Genomic DNA, 22146 nt, shown 5'->3' with positions numbered 1-22146 from the left:
CTCTGCAACATCTTTGGTCAGCATGCCCTTCTTTCCACTCACACGCTGCCACCATGGTGCCCACTCTCATCCCTTCATGCCTGGAGAATTTCAGCAGTCTTCAAAATGGCCTCCCTGACTCAAGTCTCCCAATTCTAGTCCATCTCAAAGTGATATTCTTACAATGTAGTTTTGACCATGTCACCACCCCCACTCAAGAAACCCCAGAGGTTCTCCATTTCCTCCAGGATCAAATATAAAATCCTGTTTGTCATTTACAACCCTTCACAATTTGGCCTCTTCCTACTTTTCCATTCTCTTTGTACTTTACTCCCTTCTACATGTTATGATCCAGTGATGCTTAGCTTGCTATTCCTCACAGATGACACTCTCTCTTAACCTGTCTTGTCATTAGCTGTCCGTATGCAGAATGGACATATTCTCTCTCCTCATCCCACCTCTCAACTTCCCTGGCTTCTTCCTTCAAGACTCAGCTCATATCCCACCTTCTGCAAGAAGCCTTTCCCTCTTTGGGAAAAGAAGCCAGAGCCTTCCTTCTGAGATCACCTCCTGTGGACATTGTATAGATCTTGTGTGTCCACGGTTGTTTACATGTTGTCCCTCCTCCCTCTGCAGAATGGCATCTCTTTGGAGGAGGGAGACTTTTGCCTTTCTTTGTAACCTCCGAACTTAACAAGGTGCTAGGCACAGAGTAAATGCTTAAGGAATGCTTGTTGATTGATTGATTATTCCCCTACACACACACACACACACACACACACACACACACACACACACACACACACCATCATCCAGCCAAACTGGTCTTGTTCTTTACACATGGCATATCCCATCTCCATGCTTTTTGCACTGTCTGGCCCCCCTGCCTGGAATGTATTCCCTCCTCATTTCTGCCTCTTAGAGCTTCTAGCTTTCTTCATGCCTCAACTCAAGAGCCTCTGTTATATGGAAAGCATTTTCTACTCCCACCCTCAGCTACTAGTGCCTTACACACACACACACACACACACACACACACACACACACACACACACACACACACACACACACCCCCGCTGTAGCCACCAAATTATAGCATATCTGTTTTGCTTATGATCTTCCTTGGCTAGATTATAAACTCCTTAAGAACTGTTTGCTCTTCCTCCTTTGTGTCCTTGCTATCTAGCACAATGCTTGGCACATAGTAGGTGCTTAATAAATGCTGTTGCTTCATTATTTAAAATGATTGTTCAGTTTCTACTTGAAGACCCCCAATGGTGATTCTCTGCCTCCCAAGACAGTTCATTATTTTGGGAGAATTATAGTATAATACTGTAAATAAGTTGCATAGTAATCATATTTCGAGGTTATATTATATAAGATCCATTTGCATAACTATATTGGCATTCAAAAATTAGAATGTAGGAATATCATTCTTTTCTAGTCCCCTATACAGATCTTAGAAAGTAACCTTACATCATGACCTTTCGGTCTGATTTTTTTTAAGGGAAAAATAAATGTAATTGACATTTTGCATACCTCAGAATTAGCATTATTGAAGAGATAGTGAAAGAGATGAAGACAGGATTGGGCAGATATGTTTTGTGAGGCTATTTTTCACTTGATGTTATCTGATGTTTCTGGAGCATACATCGCAAGCCTGGTACTGGCCATTTAACATGACATGAAGCTCTGCTCTTCCCAAGTATTCCTTCCACCAGTAGATGGTAAAAATCTGAGCTTAGATTAATTTTTGTGGGGACAAGGCAGAAATAATTTAACTTCAGTAAGCTTCAGTTTGCCTGGCTGCAAAATCAAACTAATCTTGCCTTGTGTGCTGAGGATTAGTTACTGTCTTATAAAATACTTTTAAAGAGAAGAGACTGCCAGTGCTATCTTTGATGTACTAACTCTTCATGACTCAGTTACAGTAGAATTATTCACTCCTTGTGGAATGTCTGTGACTTGTTCAGAATATTTGGAAGTATAACAACAGCAGAAACCAGACACACCCCAGAATGTTGTATTGTATAATATATTTCAGCTGTCTTATTGTCTCAGCTGTTTCATTATCTGGCAGAAATAGGCCCCAGAATGAATCCATCTGGCAATAGTTCAATTTAGCAGAGTAAAGTGATAATGGTAGGGAAAGAAAGAACTTTACATAAGTAGTGTTATATATAATAACCCCAGAAACTGAAAATACTTTTCCTCTCAAGCTACACCATGACCTGAGATTTTACTAGACTGAAGAATACAATCTTAACCATGATAGTGAAAATGTTGTACAATAACATAGCCGTGCAACTTTTTTCTCAGAGACCAAGTCTGAAATGACAACTACTTTATAGACATTTAATTCACACAAGCTGGCCATATGAAGATTTCCATTAAACAGACTACGGCTTAATTAAGCACTTTTCTCTGAAATACCCCTATATTCCTCATAGTTCTAGAAAACAGTTCAGTTGTGGTTTAGCCTTGGGATTGTGGGATATGGGCCCTGGATAGCCCTAGTTCATTCCTGATGCAAGAGAACTTATAAACCAGGAGTCATCGTGAATATCTTTGAAAGCTCAAGTCTGATTCTATGGAGGGAGGACTCTTGTTGGAAAAGAGGGACTTGGTATTATAGAGCAATAAGGAACCAACTCTTTGGCCCCAAGCTAGTGAACACCAAGAAAATCTAACACAAATGATTCAATCACCTACTTTTAAAGTAAATTCTGGTATTTCCTTCAGTGTAATCTGTTGCACTGTTAACTTTCCCAGTTAATTTTTTCCCTATTAAACAAACATAGAAATTGTCTTTTATTGTTAATCCTCCTGTCAGACAACCAGTGGCCCAAAGTTGAGATAGCTGTAAACGATTTGGGTGTCTGGCAGCCATAATCAGACCATCAAACAGAGCCAGTTCACACCCCTTTCTTTATCTTGAGGCACCTTAACGTTCCAGTTCACAGTTTGGAGAAAGGAAGCTTACTTATGCCTATAAACATTCCAAGTAATTATCCTTGGTCCTTGGAGATGGGAAGTTATATCTAATGGACAGATGGTTTAACATGACCTCCTTAGAGATTCTAAAATAGTTAGATTTTGGAAAATCTGTAGTCTCTCAAATAGCTAGGGACTCCCCAGGAATTGAGACACCCAACCTTGGGTTTTCTACATTAGGAGTTAACATAGATTTGCAAAGGACCCTCAACTGTGAACTGAAAGAGTTGTAGGGATTATAGGCCTATCCTATAATTAGCATGTAAATTGGGGCACCTAGTAGACCTCAGTCAGGAAAAAAATCAGGCTCCTAATTCTTTGTATTGTCCTAAATAGCTACAACTGTCTTCTTTTAAAGACAGGTATCTTTTCCCCCCAATTTTATATTCTTTCACTCCTCTCCCTTTTCTCCCACCCATTAAGAAGGCAAAAAACCCCAAAACCCCTAATAAATATGCATTGTTGTCAAAATAAATTTCCAGGTAGCCACATTCCCAAAAAAAGCAAGAAAAGAAAGCTAAAAATAAAAAAAAAACATGCTTCACACCATGAGTCCTCTGGAACTGTGGTTAGTCATTGTGTTTTTCAGAGTAATTAAGTCTTTCAAAGTTAATTACCTTTATTAAATTTAATTGTTCTCCTGATTCTGCTCACTTCACTTTGTATCAGTTTATCCAGGTATTCCTGTGTTTTTCTGAAACCATTGCCTTCATCATTTCTTACAACACAATAGTATTCTGTCACATTCACATAATGTAACTTGTGTGGCCATTCTCCAATTGATGGACATTCCCTTAGTTTCCAGTTCTTTGCCACCACAAAAATTGCTGCTGTAAATATTTTTGTATATATGGATCCTTTTCCTTCCTTTTTGATCTCATTGGGATATAGGTCTTATAGTAGTATTGCTAGTTCAAAGGATGTGTACACATTTTAATAGCTTTTTGGGCATAGTTCCAAGTTGTTAGACTAGTTCACAGCTCTATGAACAGTGTATTAGTATACCTGTTTTCTCAGATCCCTTCTAGTATCTGTCATTTTCTATTTTTGTCATCTTAGCCAATAAGATGGGTGTGAGTTGATATCCCAAAGTTATTTTAATATGCACTTCTCTCATTATTAGTGATTTAGAGCATTTTTTCATATGGATATTTTGTGATTTCTTTCTCAGAAAACTGTCAGTTATCCTTTGAGCATTTATCAATTGAGAAATGGCTCTCATTCTTATAAATTTGACTCCGTTTCCTATATGTTTTTAGAATAAGATCTTTGTCAGATAAACTTAGAAATATTTTCCCAATTTCCTGCTTTTTTTCTAATTTTAGTTACATTGGTTTTGTTTTTATAAAACCTTTTAAATTTTATATAATAACATTATCTATTTTATTTCCTGTGAAGCTCTCAGTGTTGTATTTGGTTATATACTCTTCCTTTATCCACAGATCTGAGAAGTGATTTCTCACCTGCTCTACACACTTTGCTCGTGACATCATTCTTTATGTCTGAATCATGTTTTGAGCTTATCTTGGCAGACTGTCTGAGATGTCGGTCTATGGCTAGTTTGCTCTAGACTACTTTCTATTTTCCCCCAGTAGTTTCTGTGGAATAGTGAGTTTTTATGATTATAACCTTATAGCATAGTTTGAGATCTGATACTTCTAGGCCCCCTTCCTATCCTTTTTTTTTTTCATTGATCCTCTTGACATTTTGTGTCTTTTGTTCCTCTAGATATTATTATTTCTAGATCTATAAAGTAGTTATTTGGCAGGTTGATTGATATGGCACTGAATAAGTAAATTAACTTAGGTAGTACTGTCATTTTTATTATATTGGCTCAGCCAACCCACAAGCAATTAATATTTCTCCAATTATTCAAATTTGTTTTTATTTGTGTGTAATGTTTTGTAATTGTGTTCATATGGTTCCAGTGTATGTTTTGGCAGGTAGACTTCCAAGTATTTTTTTAAGTGTCTGCAGTTATTTTAAATGAAATTTCTCTTTCTATCTCTTCCTGCTGGATTTTGTTGGTAATATACAGAAATGTTGATGATTTGTATGGGTTTATTTTATGTCCTGCAATGTTGCTGAAGTTGTTAATTGTTTCATTTGACTGTCAAGGATTCTCTAAGTAAGTTACCATATTGTATGCAGAAAGTGAGTTTGATTTCCTCTTTTCCTATGCTTGTTCCTTTAATTTCTTTTTCTTGCCTTCAGCTAGCATTTCTAATACAATATTAAATAATAATGGTGGTGACGGATATCCTTGCTACATCCCTGATTTTATTAGAAAGGCTTCTAGCTTATCCTCATTACAGATAATACTGTAATGAACCCAATCAGCATGATTTCCAGTACTGCTCAGTAGCAAGTGATAGGTGGAAAGTCAGCGTATAATGGGAATGATGCATGGCTGGGGCTTGGCAGGGCATGAACAGTAATAGGAAAAAGGGGACAGGGATTTGAGAGTAGAAATAGTGTAGACTTGAACTGGTTTACCAAAAGGTCAAGATGGGGAAGGGAGGAGAGTGAAAGCTTGGGAGGAATTGAAGAGTGGAGGGATTGGAAGTCCCTATGAGGAGAACAGGATTAGAGGCTGTAAGGCAGAGGGAAAGATGGAATGATATAAAATAATGTTCAGACAAAGAAACTTCAGAATTCACGAACATGGAAGTGGAAGACTTGTGGGTAAAGGCAAGATCAAGAGTAAGACCATCTCTGTGTAGCTGAGGGAAAATGGAAGTGTGGATTGTGGGAAATGAAGAACTTGAAAGTTAGGATGTTTGAGAGAAGATCAATATGTTTGTTGAAGTCCCCTAGTAAGAGGGCAAGAGTTGGGAAGGAGGGAGGCTGCAAATCTATTGAGGAAGGAAAGTGAGTGTCCTGAGGGTCAGTAGAAAGCAGCAGCCAGAATCTTGATTGAATTATAAATATGGATTGAATAAACCTCAAAGGAAGAGAGTTTACTGGATGGTGTTACTGCAGGGTGAATCTGGAAGTGGCAGTGGGAGCAAAGAGTACTCCAGTTCCCCTACCAGGCCCAGTAAATTGAGGCAATGAGTAAAAAGGCAAGCAAGGGGTAGCCAGGGCTGCTGCATCATCAAGAAGGAGCCAGGTTTTAGTGAGTACAATAAAATGAAAGGAGTCAGAAAGGGCATGATTTAAGATGAAGGCAAATTTCTTAACTATAGAGCAGGCATTCCACAGGTTTATACAGTGACAGCTACAGGTTCATAATCACTGAGATGGGAAGAGTGTGACAGGTTAGGAGTTGGTAACCATTAAGAAATGAGTTCAACCTTAGAATCCCCAGGGGGCCAATCAGCCACTGTGGAGGTGGAGCAGGAGCAGGCCAGAGGGTGAGTGGATAATAGAGAGTGATTAAACCTGAAATAATAGAATATACAGACAAAGCCATAGCTGTTAATCATTCCTCTAATTTGCCTTAACTTATTATAAGCAAACTCACACAGGAGCTAATATCTATGGACTTTTGATGGCTGTGTTTTAAACTGTAATTTTGGTTTATTGATAATAAACAGTGCTTGAAAGTACAAGTTCCAGGCTATTAAGCTATAAGCTCCGTGAGGGCAGGAACCAGGATCTTTTTCTTCTCTCTATTCCCTGTGGTATCTAACACATTGTTCAAAACTGATAAATGCTTGGGGCAGCTAGGTGGCGCAGTGGACACAGCACCAACCCTAAAGTTAGGAGGACCTGGGTTCAAATCCGACCTCAGACCAAACACTTGACACTTATTAGCTGTGTGACCCTGGGCAAGTCACTTAATCCCAATTGCCAAAAAAAAAAAACACCACACCTGATAAATGCTTTCATTTAAATGCTGAAATGAATCTGTGATTTCATCAATCCAGGATTTCCCTCCAATGATGTACATTTGCAACCCATCCATCCCTTTCCATCCTGTGCCGTTTTTATGTACTGGGGGCCTTTCTTGCTTTCTCCCAACAATAAGAGGGTATCACTGGAGCATTCTGGCCATCTGCTTGTCATCCCTCGCTCTTGCCAGACCGCCTTCTTTTCCTGCCACACATTTACGTAGTGGTGCCCTTTGCTCCTGTTCTTCTTCAGAGCTCTGCATTGCTTGTGTGTTGCAGAGTTCTTGTGTTCCTCTCCATTGTCCTCTGAGCGGTACTCATTTGTAGTTCTTCAGAGGCAGTTGTGTTCCAGGTCTTGCCACCATATGGCAACATGCGTGAAATGTTAGAGTTGAAAAAATAGGCCATTACTTTCATGGAAGCTTAGAGCCAATAAAAAGCTTTCGATTTCCCAAAAGCAATATAGCCCACTCTCTTCCTCCTTCAATTTTAGGTCAGGCTTGTTGTCTGTCTATACTCTCTGCCCCAGATACTCTTGGACAAGCTTTATAGATAGCCATCTAAATACCTGTTGAAATCTGGGCAGTAGACATCCTTCCTCCATTTAGTGTTTTCTATCTAGATGGACAAGCCAAACTCCTTTGATTACTGATTTCTTCTAGTAAGCTCTTCAATATCCTGGGACTTGAAGCAATTAGCACAATGTCATTTACAAATAAAATCATCTGGAGGGTCTCTCCATCAACAGGAAATACCTCCTTGGCATGGACTGTGAAAGGGATTTCCTTTATCGCAGTAGTAAATGCCTTTGGCAAGCATACATCTCTCTGCTTGGTGATGACAAAGAGTTGTTGAACGGGGTTATTGCCATAGTTACATTTTACAAGGAATACTGAATGACGTCTGTGTATGGATAGAAGACACTTTGCTGGAAAAAAAATGGTTTGTAAAGAGATGTTTTGTTCTGCCAAATAACATGCTCTTTCATAATGAACAATCAAGTACACCTGGGATCTTACGCTCTTTACGTCTTTCATTTAGTTGTGAGATAGCGTCTATTGTCGATGATGGCTTAAGAAAGCTTGCTCTCGATTCACCTGTAGATGATTCTCATAAAGTTTTTATATATATGTGTACATCTGTCTTTTTATAGGTGGGAGAATAGATTATAAAGGTCAATAGCTATTAACATTCTTCCAGTCACCCTTTTTAAACATTAGTAAGGCTCCAAATTTTTTCCCACATCTTTGTTGTCTTGTTTTTCAGATACTTTGTATGTGGTCCCTCAGTGCCTTTACAATTGTATCATCTCTAGCCTGGATCTCTTCTTTATACACTTGGTTGAATCTAACTGCTTTCCCCATCTCTGCTCTTTAGTTCCATTTCTATCTCCTCCATAAGCATCTTTGGGGACTGCGATGTTAGGGTCCAAGTGGGACGGTTCCATTATCTTTAATGGAGAAAACAGTTTGTTAAAATAGTGTTTGCAAATATTTTCCATTGTTCTTATGTTTGTAGTTCTACTTCTATTTTCATCTTTAAATGTCTTTGGGAAGACTTTGCTTACTTGGCTATCTTGCCATGCTTTCTTTAAACTGATATTGCCCCCTACTGCTTCTCTCTGCTTTATAAGGTAATACCATTCATAATTGTCTGTTATCCTTCTTTGTAAGATTTTCCAAACAAGTTTATGTTCAAAGCCAGTGTTACCTTTTGGCAGTAGATATTTGCCTGCTTTATGTACTCTTTTAGTCTCCTTGTTTTTGCAATTAATTTAAATAGGTTAAACATCTGGAAGAAGTCATTATAGGCCATATTGATTTCACTTCTTTTGTCCATTTCCAATTTTTGATTTTCAGTTCAATAATTTCTCATTATTATTCTTTCTTCTTTTTTTCTGATCTTAGCTCTGATGATTCTGTGGTTTGTGCATTGACAATTTACTCAGGGATAACTCCCCCATCAATAAAAAGTCTCATCTTGTTTGTCAAAATATAATGTGGGTTTTTTTATGGTGGTATTTGGGGCACACTGTGTCTGGTGCCTACTAAATTGGTTTTAGGTGTTCATGATTTTTTTTAAAGTGTGAAGCTTCAGTGTAATCTGCAAGTCTTTGACCTCATTTCATTTTCCCATACTTTGTCACATTTCCCCCCAGAAATGCTCAACATTCAATAAAAATACTGTAATTAATTTCCATTAATGTCAGTACTTATATTCTCACAAACCATTTATTTGTAAAACCCTGGGTATCATTTTGCTATTTTTTAAGAGAAACTAGTCCAGTCAAATCTGGCTTTTTCCCTCCCAAACTGATACTATGAAAGCATTTTCTCACTGAAGGAATTAACTGGTGAGGAACTGTTAATCTGGATCCATCGTACAGCTTGGGCTTATTTTTTTTAATGGTCTAATGCAATGTTATAAGTCCCCTCTGGCTTTGTCATTTCCTTTTTTTCCATTAATATCCTTAAAGTTGTTGTTGGTTTTTAATCCTTTACCAGCTCTACAGAAAGCAGCTCTGGTGCATATTCATTCAGCAGATTTTTAAGTTGGCATCTTTAAATGGCATAGAGAACCATCTGCCAGGACTAGACAGTGAGGTGAACATTAACATAATGGTCATCCACTCCTCTTTTTCATGTTCCTTCTTCTAAGTAAAATAGAGATCTGTCAGAACAAGAGTAGGATTTCTGTCTCAAAGATTCTGCTGCTTAAGTTCTTGCCTGTTATTCCTTGATGTACGGGCCCTTTTCATGGCTAACTAGCCTGTTTTAACTTCCATAATTTAAGCAAAGCTTTTCTTTACTCTCAGTGAGCTTTTACCTTCCCTGGGCTACAGTACCCAGCAGTGATTACAGTGCTACAGATGTACTCTAACCAAGGCTGTGTTGCACAGGATGATCACCTCCTTCCTCCTGGATACTAGGGCTCTTGGTGCGACCTTAGTTGGAACTCACATTCTCCAATTGCTATGGAAATTGTGTGTTTTCCCATATTCCATGAAGTATAATATCTCATATCTGTCAAGGGTTTGCCAGTTTTCATAAACACATCTTATCTCATTTGATTCTCCCAATAATCCCATAAGGTAGGCTGGCATTAGTGCCATTTTACAGCTGCCGAAACCCATTTCCACATTTTCATACAGTAGAACTATTTAACTTGATTCAATTAAGCAATCTTAAATGCAGGGCCCTGTGCAAGGTGCTGGGGACACGAAGCCAGCTCCTAGAGGTAGCCGACATTTTCCTGAAGGGATAAAACACCAGCAAGGGAGAGATATACTAGTAAATCAAGACCGTGTCATTGAGAGCACATAGACCCGGGGCTAGCGCTTCTCCAAAAGAACCTAGTGAAGTTCTTTCTGCCCACTAATCGACCCACAAAGTAGATCGTCCAGATAGTAACATACACATTAAGAAGTCCTTGACTCAGTGGCCAAAACAAAATGGTTGAACAGTTTATTTTTACCTTGTTTGCTTTGTAGTGAAAGTGTTTAAATGCCAAATCTCTTACTTTACCTGCCCCAAGGAGTGGGAAGTGAGATGTTAGTATAGAGTGAGTGCCAGCTTAAATGAAAGGAGGACTAATGGTTTTCATTGAATTGTGGGCTGGATAAAGAGTGTCTTTAGTCCATACGGCCTGCAATGCTCAACACTAAGCACACACACACATAACTATGTACTTAGCTATGTCATGTGAAGGAGCTGTTTGCTTCCCTCCAGTTTCCCTTTTTTTTTTTTTTGAGAAGAAATACACATAGATTTGCTGAAAGAGTTGGCTTTTCTGTCAGCTGATGCAGAATTATTCACAACCGAGGCTTTCATTGGATGCTTTGTGACAGAGATTGTGTGCCGTTTCCTAGGGCTCTTCAGTGGTGTGGTACAAATGGAGGTTCAATCCATCCGTTTCTCTTTTTTCTCCTCTAACTCTTTCTTCATTTTGCCTTTCCTCCTGTTTACTTCATGCTGTGCATTCTGAACTTTACTCTCATTGGGTCACAGGAGAATGAATGAAACAAACCTATTCAAGTTCTACATAAAATTATTATACAAGCACATCACTGAGGGAGTAGGATGAAGACAGGGCATGTCTAATGCCAGTGGTTCTCAACAACAAATTCTAGTCCCCGGTCATTATTAAACTGAAGGTCTATGAAAAAAAAACCACCTAAAAATCTGTGAAGGACTAACATAATGCTTAATTAACATAAAAAGTGGAGACTTCATCAATGGGGCCGGTGGGGGGGGGGGAAGCCCAGGAAGTTGATTCTTTTTTTAGGTACTACCTTCAGAAGGCACTGATTCCATTTTCAGTTCTAGGCAGATGTCTCTAACATCTCCACAACCATATCCCACTTTGCCAGCTGCTTGTTGGATACCTTTGCCTGGATGCCCTGTTGGCCTCTCAATTAAATGTGTCCAAAATTGAATTGATCATTCCCTTTCCCCCAAATCATTATCTCTTCCAAATGTCTTTATCTTTATTAAGGACATCACTATCCTTCCTCCTTCATCCACCCAAGTTTGTAACAGTGGAGTCATTCCAGACTCCCTTAACCCCCATAGCCCATCAGTTGCCAAGCCCTCTCAAGCCCTATACTCTCTCTCCAGTCTGCTCCTTTCTCTCCATTTGCCTGGCTGCCACCTTTGTCAGCCTCTCAACACCTTTCACCTTGACGGTTGCCCTCTCTTTAGCCTCCCCTACTTATCCTCTCTTCCCTTTCCAATGTGTCTCCCACACACCTACCAAGATAATCTTCCTAAGGCACGGGTGTAGTCACCCCTGTTGAAAAAGACCTCCCATGGCTCCCTCGCTTCATGGATAAAATGTGGCCTTCTGCCTGCCTTTCCAACCTTATTGTTTTCTATGGAGGCACACACACATTCCGGCCAAACTGAACTAAAGGTACGTTCCATCTTCTGCATTCACATGAGCCTTCTCCTGTGCCTGGAATGAAGTCCTTCCTCAGGTTCACCACTGAGAGTCTTGTCTTCCTTCAGGACTCTGTTTGGGTGCCACCTCCTCCATGAAGCCTTCCCCTACCTCCCTACTTACCAGTGTTGTCCTTTCTCCAACTTCCTAGGCTTAATTTTTCTATGGACATAGGACCATGTTGTATACCCCTCCCCGGAGAATGAGGGTTTCTTGAGAACAGAGACTGTCCTATTTTTGTCTTTTGACTAGAGATAGGACATCTAAGAGAGAGGAATTCTGTCTATCAGAATTGAATTATATATTTTCATTTTTCAGGTTTTGTGGTCAGAATTAAAGTGAACTTTGTGGGCCATGATTTCCATTTTTTAAATCTCGTTCAGATATAGCATAAAGGATGAAGCATTGTTGAACAGAAATTAAGATTTCCACAAACTCAGTTATTTTATAGATATCAGAGCAGTTTTAGCTCCCCAGTTAAATAAAAACCAGATGGTTGCCAGTAGTTCATCTACCTAATAATTAGATATTTTAAGCTGAAATGGAAGAAGAAAATAGAACAAATTTTCTCTGCCATGGGCTGTTACTTTGGAAAAAAACATTTCTGTGTCTTTTTTTATCTTAGAATGGATGGTCTACCTTATGGGCCTGTTTAAGGAATAATCAGTAAGATCAACTGAGCCAAGTTAGTAATAAGCTCTTGAATGTTCCACATACAGATGTTATTTTTATAACTCAGATGTCTTTTGTTATTCGTTTTATTTGCTTTGGTGTCACATCAAAGCAAGGATTCTTAGACTTTTTTTGTGTTCTAAACCCCTTTGGCACAGTCTGGTGAAGCCTATAGGCTCCCTTCTCAGAATAATGTTTTTAAGTACATAAAATAAAATGCAAAGGATTACAAGAAAGCCAAGGATAGTGAAAATAAAGGTGTATTTTTTCCCATCCAAGTTGCAGACCCCCTGAAATCTCTCCCCAAATTCCTTGGGGGACCATAAACCCCAGGTTGAAAAGCCCTGCATTAAAGTCAGATGTAAGATAGAAATAAAATGAAAAGTCTCTTTATAAAAATTTCAGTGTTAAATTATTATTTCTGGTCATCTTTCTACAAATAAGCTCCATTGGTTGACCATTTTTCTTTCCCATTAATACTGCCTTGATACTAAACCTACCATTAAGGAGAGGAGTAAATTCTTTTTCTTTTGGTTGGCAAATGAATTTAATGGGGCCATTGAAATATCATTCAGCAATTTACCTCTTTTTGGTGTGCTGAATGGTATCCTAGAGACCTAAAATAAATGTATATGTAATAAATATTTGCAATTTTGAAAAGTACCAAAAGGGAAGGTGTTTGCCTTTTCTGGAGGGGGCAGGAGAGGAAATAAGTTGTTTTCTCACCAAGATCAACTTATAAAACAATGCTTTTATATTGATTATATTAAAAGAAAAATGGTTTAACTGGAAATACACATTGAATGTTATTTTTAAATTGCAAAGACACTGCCTATCTAGAGCACAGAACAAGCTATAACCTCTTTCTGTGATACTCTCTTTGGCTGTTTTCCCTCAAGAAAGACATAATGGAATCAGGCAGAGACCCAAAAAAGAGCACCTAAAATTAACAAAGGGATGGAGAGGCTGTCACAGAAGCACAGGCGACAGAATCTAGGACTTTTCAACTTGGAAAGATGAAGTCTGTAAAATCATGAATATACTAACTAGAGAGTCAATTAATAAAGATCAAAAAAAGCAAACTGAAAGTGTAAATAATTTCAAAAAGAGTGAAATGAATTTGTTAACAATAGATTCACAGTAAAGTATTAAAGAAAAGTAGAGTATTTTGGAAGATCACTAAGTTTTCAAGGTTGATGTGATAAAGAACTCCCCATAACCTTCCCTCGGTGTCACTGTCATGGACAGAATATCGATCAAGATGGGCTTGTTGCCTGAATGCTTGTTGAATGAACTTTGGTGTTGAAGCCAGTATGTATCTTTTTATATTTGAACATAGGGCTTCCTGTGTTTTCTAGTCCAAGGACCCATTTTTAATATCAAACAATTTCATGGACAAACACACATAATCATACATATCATAGCAGTTTTATTATTAAAGTTCATTAAGAAAATACATGAAAAAGAAAAGAAAATGCAAATTGGCCAAAAAACAACAACTGTGAATTAGTAATGCTTTTATTTTCAAGTAGCAAGCATTTATTTTCTCTCCTTGCCACCTTTCACCCTTATAATAAAAGGGAAAGAAACCTCTTATAACAAATATGTATAGTCAAGAAAGACAAATTCTCACATTGCCCGTGTCCAAAAATGTATGTCTCATTCTGCATCTTAAATTATCACCACTTTGTCAAGAGCTAGATAGTGTCAGAGCCCATCCTTCTTTCAGCCACCAAAGAGACTTTCCTGAAGCGCGAGGCCAGTCGCATCACCCGCTGCTCAGTAAATTCCAGCGGCTCCCTATCACCTTTGGGATGAAATATGAAATCCTCTGTTTGGTGTTCAAAGCCCTGCTTTGAACTGCCACTCCCTGTTTTCCAGTCTTCTAATACCTTACCCCGTCTGTTCGGGGATCCGGTGACATTGGCTATCCCCCAGGCCTGGAACACTCTCCCTCCTCATCTCCACCCCTGGCTTCCTTTAAGTCCAACTAAAATCCTACCTTCTACAGGAAGGTTTTCCCAATATCTGTTAATTCTCATTGCCTTCCTTCTGTTGTTTCCAGTTTGTTCTGTATATATTCATATATAATTATTTGTCCATTTTCTCATCCGTTAGATTATGAGCTCCCTGAGGGCAGACACAGTGCCTGATGCATAGTAGATGCTTAATGAATGCTTATTGACCAAAAGTAAGCATTCAAAAATTATCAAGGCCTACAAAACATTGGGAATATTTTCTTAAAGAAGGTGACGCGAGCTGGACTTTCAAGAAGAAAGAAGTGCAGGGTTTAGAGGACCAGAAAGGGCACTCGAGGTAGGAGGAACGTCATGAGGAAAGAGTCTGTTTGGCTAAAGCAAAGGAATCAGAGTAACAGGAGATAAGACTGAAGAGCTCTGAATGCCGAGACAAGGAGTTTGGACCCTATGCTATCAGCCATGGGGAGCCTTCAAAGGCTTTTGGGTAGGGAAGTCATGGAAAAAGTGGTGGCGTATGGTTTTCCATAAGTAGGGTGGATTGGGCATATGAAGAGGCTGAAGCCAGTTTAGGAAGTTCTTAGAGTTAAGTCTAAGTATAAGGCAGTGGAAGGCCAGGAAAATGTAAAGGAAAATTTGGCTCAGAGGGAGAGTGCAAAGAAAGGAACAACTCTGCGAAATGTGAGGGAGAAAACGAGAAGGATGTCAGAAGTAACTCTAATGCTTCAGTCCTGGGTAACCCGGAGGATGGTGGCCTGACGGAGAGAAACCATGAGAGAGGAGGTGTCCCAGTAATCACCATTCCTCTAACTGGTCGTGCTCTGTTTCTTCCAGCTATTACAACTATATTTGGCTATTCTCTTCAGTTCCAGTAACTTAGGTTAATTATGTTAACCTGAAATATTAGCCTTCAGTATATACAATATAGGTTTCTGGTTTTTATTTAGAGACAGCTGGGTGGTGCAGTGGATAGAGCACTAGGCATAGAGTCAGAAAGACCTGAGTTCAAATCTGGCCTCAGACACTTAGTAGCAGTGTGACCCTGGGCAAGCCATTCAACTGCTGTATGCCTCAGTTTCTTTAACTGTAAAATGAGAGTAATAATACTTCATACTTCTCAGGGCTGTTGTGGGGATCAGATGAGATAATATTTGTAGGATACAGTACCTGGAAGTTATTCCTCTCCCTTCCCTTTATTATAAATCAATTCTTAATACAACAGATTTCAAGAAACTGGCCCAAGGAACTTTCATTATTTTGGAAATAAGTACATTTTCTGCTTAGGCTTAAGAACATTGTTATACAGAAATTTTTGTTATGACAGTATTTGGTATAACAAAATTTGATCCTATAGTATGAATGCATTTCATACTGCAATTGCTAGAAAAGTGAGTAACATTGATAGTAGGCACTAGTAGAGGATCAGTTTGGTGGCTCAATGTGGTGGGCCTAGACTTAGGAAGACCTGAATTCAAATTCAGCCTCAGGCATTTACTAGCTGTGTGACCCTGGGCAAGTCACTTCATACTGTTTGCCTCAGTTTCCTCATCTGAAAAATGAGCTGGAGAAGGAAATGGCACATCACTCCAGTATCTTTGCCAAGAAAACCCCAGATGGGTCACAAAGAATCAGACATGATGAAACAACTTAACAACAACCACCACCAGTAGATAGTTTGACATAGAAACATATTGGATGTGGCAAGCAGTTACCAACATTGCCTCCAAAAACTGGAATGTTCAAATTACAGAACTTGTGAGTTGTTAGAGTTTAGTTTTGCCCAATCAGATAAGTATATAATATTTTAAGGTAGGATTTCTGAAATATAATCCAATGATATTCTTTACAACACAATAGTTATTGTTTATCTTTTATAACAAAAGAGTTACTCCCTGTGGTTTCCCAAAGTGACTTTCATCTTCAGGGTATTTCTCATAAAAGAATTGCTTCTTTGAAATCTCTGACTCTTCCTATTTGGACAGAGTCCATCTCTTGAGTGCAAGTCACAGTGTAAGACCCTTTTTTTTTAAAAAAAGATTGGGCTGTACCTTGCTGGCAAAGCAAAAGGTCTGCTTTGTGGGAGCGTCTTAAAATCATGTCATTATTTGCAGATTCTAAGTAGGTAAATTCGCCCCGCATCCTTGTGTCAAGGGGCACCATGTAAAACAACAAACACAGCTTCTTTGCAGGGATTACTTGTTTTTAGGAATACGTATGACTGGAACGAGGCTCCAAGTCGCTTGAAGAGAAGCGTCGTTTTCAGGCAGTTGTCCCTGAAGATAGATCGGTCCAGCCGCATACACTGCACTGGCTAAACTCCGAGGAGGTGTCAGGCCTCTTCCAGAACATCTCTCAATCTTGGATTCAGTAACAAATTAATTTTATTGTGTGACTTTCATCATGGTACCCTCTCACAGCTTAGAGGAGAACTATAGTTTAATAAACTTGGGGAAAGAGATTGATGCTTTTACTCACCTTTGCTTCCCCATTATTAAGCAGTTCTTTCCCCAATGGATTGAAAATGTAAAAGTTACTTAGCAATTATGACTTGTACGATTAAATAGGATAAGTTAAACAAAGTATATTCCTGGATCTTGGTGTTTCCTACAAAGGACCTTGTCCTCTCTAACAACATGAAGAAGGGATAGGTGGACTTTTTTCTTTTGTTAAGATTCATGGTGGAATTCTTATTTTGCTAGCTCTGAGTAGGCAAGTTATAGTCTCAGTGACTTACCAGCTGTGTGAGCCTGGGCAAGTCATTTAACCGCTGCCTGCCTCAGTTCCTCATCTGTAAAATTAGCTGCAGAAGGAAGTGGCCAACGACTCCAGTATCTTTGCCAACAAGAGAACCCCAAATGGGGCCATGGAGAGTTGGACATGACTGAAATGACTTAACAACAGACTTTGTAGAAGGATTATTTGGTAGGAAAGTGTTGTTGTGTCAAAACATGATGTGCCGGTAGTGTTTTAAAAACAATAAAATGTAGGTGAACTCCATGTACAGCATTCTTCTCATATATTAGTCTACTGACCCTGTCTTGTATAGTTCAGCCCTACTGTGTTTAAGCCTCCTCTTCTACCAGTACCATGCGCTGAGCCAAGATAAACAAAGATGAGCCACAGACAAGCAGAGAGCCAAACCACTCACTGTTACAGGAAATGTTCTGTTATCAAAGCTAGTTACAGAATCTAGTGCCTTAATTAATCAGACGTTCTGTTTTATACAGCTATCAAATATAACAGTATGTGAATGACCAGTTTCAAAGAATCAGAGCACGATGAGAATCCCAGTGCTAAATTAGAGCTGTCATAATGATAATTGCCTTGATTATCATATGAACATTAATTATCACTGAACTTTATAAGCACCAGGAAAGCATTCTGGGTGACCGAATGCTAGAGAAATAGCCTGTTGTGCATAACAAAGATTAAAATAGAGACCACACATCCCATGTGGTTGAGCCGTATGAATAGCATGGTAGCAAAGATGTTGTAAACACATACATTGCTGTTACAGTCTAGTTTACAGTCACTTTGCCCCATACAGCCACATTTCTAGTTCTAGTTCATAGTGACCTTTATATACTTTAATGGATCTCAGTGTTTCTGTTCTGCTTAGCCCTTCAGCAGTGAGGATCAAAACCCACCTGTGCCTTCTTATATAGTAAGATTCTCGCTCATGTCTTCCCATGAATCTTTCACAGGGGATCCACCTCACATGCCAGGCACCTTTAACTCAAATAGTATGGTATTAACATTATATTTGTCCAGAATTTTGTTGTCCCTTAGTACTGACTTGACTTATACTGTCATAGTTATTGCATTATATTGTTCCTTTTCACTCTGCATTACTTTATCTGATAACTACATCTTTGTCCTAGGCTAGGACTTTAAGGTGAGAGTCATTTGTTAGAGACTCTGGTCCTGGAGTTGAGGAGTATGGTGCATAAGGCCTTAGTTCTGGAGATGAAGGGTCTGCTGCATGAGCCATCAGTGCTGTATTGCGTCCTGAATATCGATACAAGGTTGATTTGAGAAGACTTGGCTTCAGTGCCTCAGGGTAAGGGAAAGGGAGATCTTGGAGATTTGAAAATATGTTGGTCATTAGGCAAAGATCTGATATTCATGTACTTAAAGTCAAGTTAATATTTCTAGATGGTCTAAACACTATATAATTCTTTCTTTGCTCTGTTCCTTTTTAAAAGAAGTATTTTATTGTTGTTTTTCTTCCATGGTTGTCATTTGCATACGCCTCTCTCCTCCATAGAACTCCTTTTAACAAAGAAGCATAATTTTTTAAAGAAGTAGCAGATTGACCATCTCTGACAATATAGGCTTCATTCTGCACTTGTAGTCCACCACTGCTCTGCCAGTCGTGGGCTTTATTATCAGCCTTCTTCAGTCAGCTTTGGTCACAGAACTGATCAGAGTTCTGATGTCTTTCAAGTCTTTTTACCCTCCGCATTATTGAGGTCAGCATGTAACTTGTTTTCTTGGTTCACATGATGGAAATGCATCCCCTGAGCCTCGCCCTCTCTTCAGAACCCTTGTTTTAAGGAGGATGACCAGGTCAGCCATGTCTTCGTTCCTTTCCAGGCTTCACTCCTGCCTCTCCCTGACTTTCTCTATAATGTCCCCACAGTGAATCCCTTCATTTCTCCCTACCCCAAGCCATGCTTTTCAGCCCCCTTTTGTATGTTGTCCTCCCCCCTTAGAATGGGCAGGGAGTCCTTCTTTCTGCCTGTACTTTCATTCCTAGTGTGTAGCACATAGAAAGCACTTGATAAATGCTTGTTGACTGGAATTGGCTTAGTTTTGCTTATTTTGTTGTATGTTAATTAACGTGTCTTCCCAAGCTCCTCTGAATTTAATCAACCGGAAGGCATTTATTAAGCACCTACTGTGTGTCAGGTTGGATAGCTAGGTGGTGCAATGGATAGAGTACCAAGCCTGAAGTCAGGAAGACTCATCTCCTTGAGTTCGAATCTGGCCTCAGACTTTTCCTAGCTGTGTGACTCTGGGCAAGTCACTTAACCCTATTTGCCTCAGTTTCCTCATCTGTAAAATGAACTGGAGGAGGAAATGGCAAACCACTCCAGTATCTTTGCCAAAAAAAAAACAAACCCAGAGTCACAGAGAGTTGGGCACGACTGAAATGACTAAACACCAACATGTCAGACACTGTACCAAGTACTGAAGAGACAAGGACAAAATGAAAAGTCTCTCTGCTTCCATGGGACATCCCATTTCTTCAGGATAAAGTAGGGCAAGGTTTTCCCAGAGTCACAAATGTTTGCTCTGGAAGAGACCTTAGAGTACTCTTCTCATTGCCCATTTTACGGATAAGGAAATTGAGGCTTAAGAAGTTAAGAGTTTTGCCAGAGGTCACACTTGTTAAGTGGCAGAGGTGGAACTAAAATCCAGGTCATCTGTCTCTACTGAACCCCATTTGTGACCGTGAGGGAGACTGACCTGCCTATTGAGTGGCCAAGCTGGGAACACAACCCAGACTTACTGACTCCAAGCCTCAGGTTCTTTCCCCATAAGCCACAGTACCTTCCACTCCTTTCTCTGTTCCTCCGTGACTTATTAACCAGCTCATACCTGACTCAAGCCTAATGTTTTTGAAAATGATAAAAAAAAATGTATTAAGCATCATCTGTTTAAGGGAGGAAATTATTTCACCATTAAACAGAGGGAATAGTTTAAACCCTAGTAGTGTGCTGGTTCAGAGGACTGTAAGACTACTAAAACAGTCATGAATGTCGAGGATGTGCAGTGTAATTTTATATGGCCATAATTTTCTGATGTTGGCTATGGGTGTGATAGGGATCTGTTAAAATTGCTTACTAGCTTTCTCTCCCTGCCTTCCCATGCAGATCTGAGGATAGGAAGTTAAAGTCAAGGGAAACACTGTATCTGGGGAGAAATGTGTCTCAACTGAACCATAACTTAGAGTGTTTGGGCTGGCATTTTGTTCAAATTTTCTTGCTTCAAGTTTGCTTCCAGTTTTAAGAGGGGAGCTACGATAGGCTGAAGTTGATCTTTGAAGAGGACGAGTGATCCTCTGATACAGGCAATTTCTGACGTCCTAGTACAGGCGCTGGGAGATTAGAACATTCCTTTCTGGCAGCGAGGTGGTGCAGTGGATAGAGCACTTGGCCGCAGATTGGCTGCACAGAAGGAGTGTGAGCGAGGAGGCTAGATTGATACCTAAGTTGTGAGCTTGGGTGACTAGGAGGTTGGTGGTGCCCTAGACAATGACAAGGAAGCTAGAAAGAGGGGAGGGTTTGGGTGGCGAGGTAATGAGTTCAGTTTTAAACATTCTGAGTTTAAGATGTCTGTGGCAATTCACTTCAAAATGTCCAGTAGGCAGTGAGATATGTGAGACTGGAATTTGGGGGAGAGGTTAGAGCTAGACAAAAGAGACCTCAGACTCATCTGCATAGGGATGATAGTTGAGAAACCATGAGAGCTGATGAGATCACCAAGCAAAATAATAGCGAGAGAGAAGATAAGGGAGGCCCAGGTCAGAGCGTTGGGGGAGACTCAGTTCTTGTTACCTGAATGCAGATCCTGTAGAGGACACTTTGAAGGACAGGTAGGAGAACCAGGATGTAGCTGAATCACAAAAACCTAGAGAAAAGAGAGGATCGAGGAAAAGAGATGATTGACAATGTCAGAGGCTGCAGAGAGGTCACGAAGGATTAGAATTTAGAAAAGGCCATTAGATTTGGCAAGTAAGAGGTCACTGGTAACTTTGGAGAGAGCAGATTAAGTTGAATGATGACATCTATCAAGTTGTAGAAGGTTTAGCAGAGAGTAAGAAGAAAAGCGGAGGCACCTATTATAGATGGCTTTCTCGAGATTAGCCATGGGGCAGCTAGGTGGCTCAGTGGATAGGGCATCAGCCCTGGAGTCAGAAGGACCTGAGTTCAAATCTGGCCTCAGACATTTAACACTTACTAGCTGTGTGACCTTGGGCAAGTCACTTAACCCCATTGCCTAGGCCCCCCCTCAAAAAAAAAGATTAGTCATGAAAGGGATGAAAAATATAGGATGATATAGTTAGTGGGGATGTTGGATCCAGTGAGTTTTGGGCAGGGTAGACATTAACATATTTGTAGAGAGCAAGGAAGCAGCCAGTAGTTGAAGAGGAACTTAAAATTAGTAAGAGAAGGGGCAATTTCCTGGAAAATTTGGATGGAATAGGATCACGTGTGCATCCTTGCCTTGGCAAAGAGAAGGACCGTCTCTTCAGGTGAAAAGAGTTGAAGGAAGAGATAGGGGCAAAAGGCATTTAAGTGATGTAAGATGAAGACAAGGGGAGAGGAGGGGTGGTCTCAATTTTTTTTTTTTTTTGCGAGGCAGTTGGGGTTAGGTGACTTGCCCTGGGTCACAAAGCTAATAAATGTTAAGTGTCTGAGGCCAGATTTGAACTCAGGTCTTCCTGACTCCAGGGTTGGTGCTCTGTCCACTGTACCACCTAGCTGCCCTGGTCTCAACTTTTTCAGTAAAATATGAGGCAAGGTCCTCAGCTGAGAGGGTAGGGGAAAGCGATACTATAAGAAGTTTGAGGAGGGATGAAGAGGTTTGGAAGAGCGGCAGTGGTGAGTGAGATAATGAATCAATTAGGGATGTGTAAAAGAATTGCCTTGCTCCAGTGAGGGCCCAGTTGAAATGTAACAGATTTGTAGTGGATCCAGTTAACATTGTTCCCAGCTCCATTCAGCAGCAAATTAGTAGAAGCA

At 39.8% G+C, this 22146-nt stretch overlaps 1 protein-coding gene across 2 annotated transcripts in view; it reads left to right on the top strand.

Moving 5' to 3' along the window:
• Window positions 1-22146, top strand: part of RNF24 (ring finger protein 24) — a 94273-nt gene that overhangs the window by 41042 nt on the left and 31085 nt on the right. Inside the window, exon 1 of one of the 2 annotated variants that reach the window (XM_021001040.2) lies at window positions 18212-18455. The exons of the other annotated variant lie outside the window; for it this stretch is intronic. The gene's annotated coding sequence lies outside the window, so the exon portion shown is untranslated. Of the gene's footprint in view, window positions 1-18211; window positions 18456-22146 lie in introns of those variants that run through there. 2 annotated transcript variants of the gene reach the window in all.

This window comes from Phascolarctos cinereus, unplaced genomic scaffold (genome assembly GCF_003287225.1).
Source record: "Phascolarctos cinereus isolate Bilbo 61053 unplaced genomic scaffold, phaCin_HiC Scaffold_2;HRSCAF=192, whole genome shotgun sequence".
NCBI classification, from domain to species: Eukaryota; Metazoa; Chordata; class Mammalia; order Diprotodontia; family Phascolarctidae; genus Phascolarctos; species Phascolarctos cinereus.
This window is presented reverse-complemented; position numbering and strand designations above follow the sequence as displayed.